General features: G+C 48.5%; 1 protein-coding gene across 2 annotated transcripts in view; it reads left to right on the top strand.

Annotated features, from left to right (window-relative positions):
• The first annotated feature begins 4,717 nt into the window (after positions 1-4,717).
• Positions 4,718-12,012, top strand: part of FRMD1 (FERM domain containing 1) — a 43,720-nt gene continuing 36,425 nt past the window's right edge. For both annotated transcript variants that reach the window (XM_074863047.1, XM_074863046.1), the window contains exon 1: positions 4,718-4,818. The gene's annotated coding sequence lies outside the window, so the exon portion shown is untranslated. The remainder of the gene's footprint in view (positions 4,819-12,012) is intronic.

The raw sequence follows: 12,012 nt of genomic DNA, 5'->3' as shown, positions 1-12,012 counted from the left end.
GCTTATGCACTTCGTATTTAGCTATAGATATCAACTTGCCAGAGCACCTGTATAGGCAAACACATGTCAAATGGGCCCTATTAGAGAGAACACGACTTAAAACTCCTCATGGCCAGCAGCCATGCCACTGCTAGCTGTGATCTCAGGAGGCTGTGTAATGAACACAGGTTTGGGCTTGATTAGAGCTTGGGTTAGGAAATCTTGAAAGGAAGGGACCTGGGAACTGGTCAGAGTTAGAATAAAATTGTGAGCCTACAATGATGTTAAATGATTTACTGTTACAGAAAGACTGTTTTGCTTTAGAGCTAAAATGAAGCTTATGACCATTTTAGTAAATGCAGTCCCACGGAGACTCTGTCAAGGGTAAGAGTTACAGCCTCTGTGCTCTAGGGCCAAATCTGATTTATGAGTCCATTCTCCCTACCCAGATTCCCCACATGGTTTCCAAAGGTTGTTGACGGAGCAGTGTTAAGCAGTTGCTCCCTCACTACCTGAAGGTGTCTCTGTTTCAATGGCAAATGAAAAAACTTACAGAGGAAGCACATCAGGATCCTCTGGGATGAAAGATATATAATATACAGTGGGTGCTAGGCACTAGACACAATGGGGTGTAACACATCTCCCGTGTCCTCACAGCCACACGGCACGTCCCTGGCACAGCAGCCATACCGCAATTGCCCACAAGCAGTTTACGGCTCCAGACCTGTTCCTTGGCCTCACTTGCAGTGTAATGTGGTCACTGATCAGCACAACAAGCATTGGATTTTTATTTAATGTAAACTGGTGTCTCACACCTCACCAATTATATCTATATCTTGTACACAGCTTTTGGTATAATAATGACTAATTATTACTAATAAATGTAACCAATACTGTTATTAGCATATAAGCCACCCTGCAACTTTAGAAGTATTTTTTATTGTTTGCATGCTATTGTAGATAAATATGATATTTTACAGGTGAAAAAAAAAAAATCCCTGTCCCAGAGCTCACAATTAAACCTGATTTTGCAACATGCTGATCATGAAAGCCCTGGTATGATAAACAGCCCCACTGAAACTATCGATGATTTTCTAGGAATAAGGCAAGAGCCAGCAAAATCAAGCTCTAACATGCACTGAAAACATCACAAAATAAGATTTTGTTTCAGCATGTATGCTAACAGAAAGCAGATTATTATCATTTCATGTGTAATACCTATGATGACTGTATACACGATGACATATACACACAAATAATTATTACTGCTGCAAGAGCTGCGTTATGGTTGGAAGGCCTCCATAACATGTGCAGCTGGTTAAATCTGACCAGTTTAAACCGAGGATGCAGAGTTCTGCAAATAACCTTTCATGTAAGACAGACAAGTAATTTTTTTTTTTAAGGCTCCCTGACTGTCAGCTCACTGCTGCCACAGCTAGTTCAAACTTTCTTTAGGATTCATTTCATGCCCTCCTTTCTGTTGATATCCCCGAGATCAATCCTTTCTCTAATGAATAGCTGACCTATTCTTCTTTGATTTGCCATTGATTTCCTCTGCTTACCTCCCAAAGCTTTGCCTGTTGATTAAATGCTAGACATAAGAATGCCTCAAATTTCTGACTTCTGAGTCATCCTCTGATGACTTGAACAGCTTGAAGCCAGCTTCAGCTCTCAGAGATCATTAGTGAAAACTCCTTTTGTTTCTAGACTCTATAAACAACCCATTTCTCTCTAAGTTTAGGTACTCCTTGTGAACTAGATAATAAAATTATCTCCTATACGCATTGCTAAAATTATTGTAAGAAAAGGAAAGATACTTTTCCACAGTTGTGAAGGCAAACCCCAGCTTTTCCTTTTTGCACTGGGAAATCTTTTTGTCTACATGCAATGCAGACAAGACCATGAGCAAAGACATCTGCTTATGCAAACTTTTACTTTTGCATGGGGTCCCTCTGACTTGGCATGACTCTGCATGAGACACAGGCTTACAAAAGGGCCTCTATTTTCTGAATTTTCTGAATCAAGACACTGGTTTATAAGAACCGTTCCATAATTCCCCCTCTCCGGCTTCCACTTTACAGAGCAAGCTGGATGAAATGGCTTATCTGCACTGCAAGAAGGAGAGCTGGAGTTGATGCTTTGAAAACATGCAGTGGTATTTCCTTGAAACACAGATACCTTCAGTCTCCAACACTTTGATGTCTCCTTCAAAAACAAACAGGCTAATGTTATCTCCATTTTCCTGCAGTTCTGATGTTTCTCAAAATGCAGCTTATTTTCTCTAGGGTAACACACAACATCTGCCAATCCTAGGAGACCAGCTATGCAGGATAATTACTATATTTCTAATTAAGGTAATCACACCTGACATACTGTACCATATTCCATTCTGACTGTGGCTAGACTGGGAGCATCAGCTGCACATGACCCACACTTTTCTTACTCTCCTATTCATGTTGTGTCGGAAGGAAACACAGCCCTAAGGTGAGAGCCCTAAGGTTTCTGGTGGGAATGATGAGCGGAGCACGTTAATGTGGTGTGCCACAAAGCACACCCCTGTCTCAACAGCCTAGATGCAGTCCTTTGCTCCTGTGACAGCTAAGGGACCCTGTCACAGAAAGCCAAGCTATGTGTTTGTAAGCAACTGTAACATTTTTTTTCCAAACAATCAAAACCAGGAAGCATGCAGCAACTGTTCAGAGCTGTTTGCTAACATTTCAAGTTCTCCACTAGCTGTCAGGACATGACAGAAAGTCCTACTGTGACCAGAGCACTGTGCTGGCTCTGCTGCAGCCTTCATGCATGCAATTGGGCAGGTTAAGTAAGAATAAGTTCAGCAACAGAGCCTAAATTTGGGCAGCCCTGCCCTTGCATTGAATCCTGCAATCCATGGTAGAAAGTAAGTGAGGAGACGCAGGTGACGATATTACAAGATGCTGACTCCAGCACTGGCTGGACCACTCCATCAGACAATCGAATTCACCAACATGACAGACCACTCTTCCAGGAAAAAAAAAGCCTGAATTTTCTGTCCCTTTAGCGAGTTTGACCAGCTCGGCAGTCTGAAGTGCTCCAACACTGGCATGAGGATGGTGCTACAGCCACAAGCAAAGGGAATGAAGAAGACAGAAGACTGAAGATGGGAAGGAGTAAAAAGGAGAGGACAGTGAGACATCTTTCTATGGGCAGAGGGGAGCTGTCATGCCAGCTCAGCTGCCTGTGAAACCACGTTAGGCACCTCAGAACAGCATTAGAAACAGCTGGCATGCTGAGAGGGTAACTGTATAAATCAGCCTAGACTTCACAAAAGGGTAGGCCATGAAGGGTGAACCTTGGCCACTGGGGGGGGGGGGGTGTCCACCTCTGTTCATCTGGGACCCACAGCCCTGGAACCATTCCAGAAATGAGGTGTCTACATATTTGCTCAGATAATGAGCAAGATGCCAATATTTTCTCTCAGAAGACCATTGCGAGAAGAGAAGGGTTTGGTGATGAGATGTCCCCTGTGCTTACAGAGCAGCCTTGCTATTACAGTCCAGCTGGGAAGAGGCAGAGGTAAGTTGTCATCCACACTGGCAAGGCTGAGATTTTATCCAGCCTCATGTCCAACCTAAAATGCAGGAGAAAAACCTGGGAGCAAGGACAGGCGACCTGATGCTCTGCTTCCCTCACCCTGTCAGGCAGTCACGTCACACCAGCAAGCCAGGCTTGCTCTTGTGGTCCCTCCTGGGCAAATTCCAACTCCTTTCCCTGCAGAGTAGTGCAACACTGTGCAAAAGCCTTCCCACCTGCTCCCCTTACAGCTTGCTGCTGCCCCAGTTCCCATGTGGGCTGCACCCTCAAATACAATGGGATATGTGGGGAAATTAGGCAACAGCCTACTTGTGAGGGAGAGGGAGCAACACTACAGAACTTGAGAGAATGTCGGCTGCCTCCTGGAAAATTGCTACATTAAAAAGCAAATTATAATACAGGAGAGGGAGGGAGGCAAGCAGATTTCTAACTCTCGTGCAGCACAGCTCCCCAAGTACGCTGCCCCCTGCACACGGGGCTCCCTGACCCTGCAGGGTTTCCAAATCTGACTCCGGCTCCTCGACTGCATCTTTTGACGCTTTGTGCCCTTTCCCCGCGCCAGCACTGCCCAGCCAACCTGGCTACGGCAGAGAGACCTGGGCTGAATTCTTGTGCCTTGCTGTGATCACTCTTTAATCAACATCTCACCTACGCAGACTTCAGTGCTGCCAGCGCGGAGCACAGAGTACCCTGACAAGAATAAATTCGGCCCCAAAGGGGGACAAAACCCCCACAGGCGGCCCCTCGCCACCCGCCCACACGCGGACTCCCCCCGTGGCAGCCGCAGGGGTCCCCCCGACACAGTCCCTCCCCGTCCCGCCGCCCGTTCTCTCCCCTCAGCGGCCGTTACCGTCCGGGACGGCCCGCAACGACGAACCGCCCCCCTCCCCTCCCGCCCCCTCCCGCCCCCTCCCGCCGGCCGCGGCACGGATTGACGGCCGCGCTCGCCAACCCGAGGCCAGCCACCGCCCCGCCCCGCCCACTCCCTGCCCGGCTCTGCCAATCCGCTGAGGAGGCGGTGCGGCGGGGGGCGGGAGAACCCCGCGCGGGGCCGCCGCGGGTGTCGGCGTGCAGTCCCGGGGAAGGGCGGGGTGGGGCGGGGGGCGTGTCCGTCCGCGCCCGGCCCCGCCCCCACGGCCGGTCCTCCTCCCGGGCCCCAGCGTGCGCCCGCCGCTTGCCCCGCCGGGACGTTGCTGGCTCGGCTCGGCGGGCGCTGGGTGCCCCCCGCAGAGGACGGCGGAGCCCCGCGGCTGGGGCCACCCCGCGGTAAGTGCGCGGGCGGCACCCGAGCTCCGCCGTCGGGGCAGCGGCGCCGGCAGGTCCCGCGTCTCCCGCGTCCCTCCGACTCTGGCAGCGGGGTGGGGCGGGGCGGGCGCGGTCCCGGTGAGCTGCCGGGGGACAAAGGACGGGGGACGGGTCCCGAGTGCGGGGCGGGAGCGGTCCCCGCCCCGGCTGGCTGTGGGGAGCGGTCCCCGGGGGAACGGCGTGGCTGCAGGCGGCGCGTTGCGCGGCGGGACCCGCGGAGCGCCCGGCCAGGCGGGGCGAGCGAGCGGGGCCGCAGCACCGCGGGCGCGGGGCGCCCGGGGAGGTGCCCGCGGGGCTGCGGGGGGCTGGTCGCCTGCCCGCGCCTGCCGGTGTGACCCTGCGGTGGTGACTGCACAAGTAGGTGGACAACTTTGTCCGCAAAGGCGCGTCTGAACTTCGGCTGAAGCGCCGCAGCGGTTTCTAGTTGTATTACGTTAGCGGGGAGTTTTGCCGTCAAAGCAGCGGCGAGCGGCGGGGCTGAGGCCGTGGCTGTCGTCGCAGTTCCCAGAGGTGGCGAGGGCGGGCAGGAAACGGGAGAGAGTGGGGCTCCGGAGGAGATTTGGAGCCCTGGTGACTCCCTCATCCCTCGCTGTTCTCCTGTGCCACCGGCGGGTCTCGCCGGTGCTAGAAGATGAGGTGATGCTGGGATGCGTCCCCCGGCTGCGCGACGAGACCCAGGGCAGGTGGGCATCTCCCAAAGGGCTCCTGCGGGGCAGGAGGTGGCCCCGAGCCTGGGACGCCTTCCAGCAGGCACTTGGTTGGCTGCCACCTGCCTCGCAGGTGCTGGGGGACAGTGACATGGCCGTGGCCGGTTGGCGCGGGACGGCGGCGAGGCCAGCGCTGCCCGGCGGGGTGCGGGCCCCCCCAGGGCCCCGCATGACCGAGCACCTTGGGCGGGGTGAGCCCACTGGGGCAGGTGCACCTGGGCCTCCTCCAGCGCCTGCTGCCACCTCCTCGGAGGTGGCCTCGGGGGCGAGGGGCTGGAGGCGTCCTGCGGGGCTGGTCTGCCCACGGTGACAGGTTTTCATCTACCGCCCGGGACAGGACGAGTGTCCCAGCAGGTACATGTGCACGGGAGAAGGGCCGGGTGTCAAAAGAAAAGTGTCCCCATACTTCGTTGTTTCTCCACCTCTTGAATTCTTTCTTGGTAATGATTTACAGGGAAAGGCTCTGGATTTCCTGTGCTGAGAAATCGGCATCCTCTGCATCGAGAGGTGTTTCTCCTGCTGCTCGGCAGTGACGGGCTCTCAGGTTAACTCCCCGGTGGCATTTAAAATGCACATCTGTTTTTTTCCACCACACCAGGAAACTGTAACGTGCTGTCTGAACCTTGTCCCTTCTTCAGAGAACTGCCATGGTGCCCAGGTGCTGACAATAAATACTTCAGAAGCATAGGGCGCTTTCCCAGAGAAGATAATGAGGATGTATTGCTAGCACTGATGATCTCAGGGGTAATGTTTAAAAAACTGGAAAAAAAAAACAAACCCAAACAACTTTTTGGACATTGGTTTTCCATTTATTCAGTTTTTATCTTTTTTAAATTTTATTTTGTTTCTGAAAAACTTGGAATGACAACAAAATGCCTTGGCCTCACTCTGTTGTTTATTCCTCCCATTTAATTGTTGTGTACTCTTAATCAAAGTGTTCTCTTTTCAGCACAGGCGATGTTGAGAGTCTGTGTAGTAGCCAGTGTTTTGGCTTCAGATGAAGAATGCCAAATCAGAAGAAAATGGAATCCAAAAGGGGAAAAAATTTTTCCTGCAGAGATCACCATAAGAAAAAAAAAAGGGGGGGGGGGAACAAAAGAGGGATAAGACAAGTATAGGCAAAAATAAGTCTACAAAATGCTATTGAAGAACATGAGTGTAGTGATTCTTTTCAGTGGTTTAGCAAAAAATACTGTCTGTGCTTCAGACAGGTTTTTTTTTTTTTCCCCAGGAATTTTTGTTTTAATTAGATTTTTATATGTATGCGATAAACTGGGATAAACACCAGTGACAAATAAGTTTGTGTCACCTTTTTTTCCTGAGACAAAAAAAACCTAAAACAAACAAAAAATTTCTACTTACATGTGTTTTTCTGATTTAAGTCTTTTTTGATAGAGGAAATTTTTGCATAGCGGGTAAGGGCCATGTCATTTCTTTTTTTTTTTTTTTTAAGCAAAGCTGATAGTGCTTTAAAGCTAGAGCAGTCTTTTCTGTTCCCAACACTGCAGGTAAAAAGTGTATCAATCCAGTGGTTAACTCTGTATCAGTTAGCTTTTGTAGTAGAGTCCTTGCCCTACTGTTCATCCAATGCAAGACAATGTAAATTACTTGCATGCTTACTGTGCTCCAGGGTTACACTACTTTTCTTGCAGAAAGTCCTGTGCTACTGCACTGCTCCTTGATTATCTTGGCGGTGTTTAGCAGTGGTACCTTAATTCATAGTGTGTGGTTAGTAACTGAGCACGGACAAATGGTGGTCTCAGCCCAAAAGAAGTCCTCTGACAAGGAGGAGCTGCTCCTTGGAGAATTGCAGGAGGAAGTAATTTGCTTCTTGTTAAACCATTTCTTATGCTTGGTCTTTTTTTGCTCCGTTTCCTCTTTTTGCAAAATTCAGCATCACCTGAAAAATGCAGCACTCTCTGTAAAGTTGGCTTTTTGTTCTGTTTCTTTTTTGGGTCGTGTCTTCCTGTTTCCCCATAGCTTTGCTGAAGTTGATGTCTGGTGGTACTGTGTGCAGTCTCTGGAGCTGCTTCTAATCATAAAGACCCTGCTGTTTGTGTTAATTTTTTCAAGGTATTGGCAAATTGATGTTTTCACACTTGAAATAGAGACAAGCTGTGTTCCAGGCAGAGTTTCATCTATTCTTTCTGGAAGTCCATCCACTTCATATTAATCAGTATTCCTCTCTGCTCTGAATATGTTCAAGATGAGCTGTACACTTTAGGGGGAAAAAGTTAGAAGCAAACTGATGCAGAACTTGCCTAGTTGATCTGAATATTTAGACAGTGATCCAAATGCCACGAGATCAGCAGTGGACTTTCTCCTTCCTCTAGGGAAGTAAGCCAATTTTTTTAACCTGGTTATTACTGGTAGCAAAGCTATTCCTCATCAGAAGAGTTCTTTACATGATATATTGGTAAAAGTGTGTCTGTTCTTATTTGTCCTGCAACTTCAGGTGTTCCTTGTGAAGTTATAATGATGCTTTGCTTTTTTTTTTTAAATAAAGGTTTTGTAGTCTGCTTACTTCTAGAATTGTTACATGGTCTTTCCTGACAGCTCTGCAAAATATTTCAGAAGGCTTGGTGATCTGTTCCAATTCAGTCCAGCCCAGCTCAAATATAAAAATACCATCACTGTGGAGTAACTTCTCAAAGACAGTCTTGTAGAAGAGTGCCTCTCAGCTGTTGTGCTTAAGGCAAGAATATAATAGATCCACTTGGGAGAAAGCCTTGGTAGACTTAAAAAAGGATATGTTTCCAGTTGGAGAATTAACTGATAGGCTTCTGGGTCATGAGACCTCATGCGTTTGCAATATGCATGATATAGAAAGATGCTTCTCTCCTGAGTTGCTAGTAGAGAGACCAGGTCTTGCTGCTGCTCTCCCTCCACTTCCTAAGCTTCCTGACAGTTACAGTGGCCATGAAGGAAGCCTCACTCTCACTTATTTTAAAGACATTGCTGCAGCTCTCTGTAGTTTGCCTTTCCTGTTTTCCATAGATGCAAAAGATGACCAGTCTTTAGCGAAGATTGCCCTACATGGCAGAAGTGTGCAGGGTGAGCACTGGAGTGCCAGACTGAAGTATCAGTATTCGCGCTGAGGTACCAGACTGTGGCGTTTTCTTTACTGCACTCCTGGCTACATATGTATGCCCATGAATAAGCCTTCTGTAAGGGTCCGTCTCGAAAGACATGTGTCCATGTGTTTGAGTGGAGACAAGCTTGCTGTTACTGAATGGCTATACAAACAATTCACTTCCCTTAACCTCTGTGAGATCTCATGCAATGCTGTCTTGGTCATCCAGCTGAGAAAACATGGCTTCGTGCTTCTGAGTAGGCTTCCTTTGCTGCTGCTTTATGTGAGGTGTGATGGACACTGAGGCTGGCTCACACCTTGTCCCATATTTTGCTGGTTCTTTCTTATGTTTCTGCATTTACGTGGGCCAGTTGATACCTTCAGTTGCTGCTTACTCATAAACTTTAATGTGCTTGATATATGAATTATGAGGAAGCTCTATAAGCAATTGATAATCAGTAAACAAGTCCATTAATAGAATATGCAGAAGTAAACAAATTCATTGTGATGAGAAACTTCATGTTGGTAATCAGACGTGATAGGGTACATGCTGCTACTTTTACCAGTCAATGAAAAGGCAGGCTCAGTTGATTGTTGCTCTTCCCCTGTTGGCAAGAGGATGTTTGTCCCCCAAGGAAAAAGGCATTCTGGAATGGAATTGTGTGCTCTAGCTGCAGACTTTACTGTTTGGGTATTGTTTAAAGCATGTACATTGCTAAGTCTTGCCCATGCTTCTGATAAAATAATGTATTTTAAAAGGCTGCATGTTTTTGTGTACAAAAATTCAAAGGTACTTTCCATCACTTGGAAGTGATGGAAAAGTGTAGTCCCTGTGAAATCCTAATTTGTCCCTTTTTGCCTGGAGCCTTTAATACTCATTGTCTGTTTCTCGCAAAAGGCTCCTGAATTCAGTTTTGGTTTCAGGGAAAGATTAAGCCCAGATGATTCATCCTGGGCTGTCCTCACAGTGAGCAAACTGCTGCAGAGCTTTTTTCATCCCATGGGAGAGCCAGGTGGACACGTGGTAGCCACCCTGTGTGGTCCTGCCACTGCTGCTCTGCCGTTGCACTTCCGTGTGCTGTAGGAGCACCTCCTTTGGTGCTCTGTCCTTAGCTAAGCCTTTCTCCTCTCCTTGAGGACTAGTTAGCAGCAGTAAGGTCTGATGTGTGCCCAAAAACGTGAGTCACTTTTACTTGACCACCAGAGAACCCTGCCATCCCTGGATAGGAGAGTTGTCCCCTGTCTTTGAGCTTAAGGACTAGGGCAGCCTACAGACCGAGTAGCATAGCAGCATGGTCCCAGGTTAGGAATGGGTGTCCCTGGGAATTTTGGGAGATCCCTTCTTCCTGAGCACACTGGCCACGTTGTAGGGCAGGTGCAGAGCAGAAGACTTACAAACTCAAGAGCACCTTTCATGTTCTAGCACTCGCTCGTACTGCTTGATGTGGGGCAGGAAAACTTCACAGCACAAAGGTGGAGTGGGGGCAGTCATAGGGCCAGAGCTGTGTCTAATCCTGCGATGAAGACTAACGAGAAAGCATTTTCCTCTCTATTGTTAAAGCTCAGCGTCACCAGGGAATGCTGCTTGTACAGAAAGAAAGGAAAAAGTGATTTCCCCATCTGTCCCAAAAGATACAAGATGATGGCTAAGTCTGCTAGGGCTCCACAGCCCTGGAATTTTTGGAAGCATCTCCCATTGTACCTTTTGAAAATCCTAAAGGAAAGGTGGGGGCCAGGCCCATTTCCTATCCCTGCGAGAGGACTGCAGTCAGATCTAACAGGTGTTGCTAGCAGATGCAGGTCTGCTGCAGTTGCATCTCCCACACCTGTGGACTGAAAGCCAGTTGTCTTTGCTGCCAGTGTTGCATCTTTCCTATAGGCAAGCTGCATTGGTTCTGGGATCCAGTCCTTCAGAGCACCCAAGTGACTGGGAGGTGTCTTGGTATTCCTCATTCAATGGCTTTGAATAGGGGCTTCCTACCAAGTGGTGCTCAGTGTTTGAAGGCTGGTGTGTATGCTACCCCAAAAGCAGTGTGTGGACACCAAATTCAGTACCTTACCTCCTTGTGGCATCCTCGCCCTTGTGCTAGTGGTGGAGTGATGCCGAGGCAGGAACATTTGAAAAGTCAGTGTGCTTCTGGGAATTCGCTGCAGGACATGACCTAGTTGTCCTGGGTGTTGGTTGCAGGTGGCAGTTCTCGCATCATCTGCAGCCATGACATAAAGCTGTTTAACTTCAGTCTTGTTTTCTGCCCTGACAAGCATCTTTTTTTTCCCCTCCCTCCTCATGGATGCATCTTTCCAGAGAAATTTTCATCATCTCAGGGGATAGTCAAAGGAGATGGGTGGGGCCTTAAAGGTGGGAAAAGCTAATATATGCAGTCATTACCTCTTTTACTTGCTCAGGCTCTTTATTACTCTGTTTTTCAGAGAGTACTGATGCCCTACAGTATGCCTCTGAGGGGACAAAATACCTGGAAGGTGAGGGGGGTTCTCGGTTTTAAGGCTGCGTTTCATCATGGGTACAAGGCAGCCCAAGTGTGGGTTGCTGCCAAAGGCAGATTTGTTTCCAGGCAGTTGTCTGTCTCTCTTGCTGCAGGACTGCCTTGATTATTGCTGCTTAAGCTGATTGTGAAACTGCAGCCTAAGAGTCTAGTTGTCTTAGAAGCCTAAGATATCTCTGGATAAAGACTAAATGTTAAGAAGAGTCTTAACATTTCTGGACAGTTTTTGATGGGACTCTGTAGGGCCGCTGTGGTTAAGATTTCCTCAGCAAGATGCTCAATGGTCATTTTCTGTCATCTCTAGCAAAACCAGCTTTCCTAAGATGTTTTACTACAATAAACCTTACAAAGCATGTTTCCTGGTGTTTTTGAGAGAAGCACAGAATTACCTGTGTCTTTTTCTCGATAGAGGAGGACTTTGTTCTGTTTTGCTGCTTTGAGTTGGTAGGTGATTGCTTGTTCATCTGTTTGCTTTATCCTCTTGAGATGTGGTTCTGGCAGTACCTAGAGGCTGAAATCACGATTAAGGACCCACTTTGCTGTGGTTCCACAAACTGATGTTTAAAATATAGCTAAAATAGAGCAGTGCTCAGAAGGCTATGAGAACCCACATGATGTTTGGATGAGACCTGCTTCCAGACAGGCTGGCTGTGGCATGGCCCCAGATTCAATGGTGCCAAGCGATCCTTGTGCTATCATGTATGAAGGTGTGAGGTGGTTTACATAGCCATCCTGCTGATACCTGAAGCAAACAGTCTTCCTTCTCCTCTTCCTCCCTTGAAGGGCTCTGCTGCTTCTATCACTCTCACTCAGGCAAATCTCAGCCATTCCTGCTTTGACCCAACAAGTGCTGAGGTTCTGGTCTAGTGCT

The sequence above is a fragment of the Strix uralensis genome, chromosome 3 (assembly GCF_047716275.1).
Source record: "Strix uralensis isolate ZFMK-TIS-50842 chromosome 3, bStrUra1, whole genome shotgun sequence".
NCBI lineage: Eukaryota > Metazoa > Chordata > Aves > Strigiformes > Strigidae > Strix > Strix uralensis.
The sequence above is the reverse complement of the archived record's forward strand: the minus strand, read 5'-3'. Positions and strand labels throughout refer to the sequence as shown.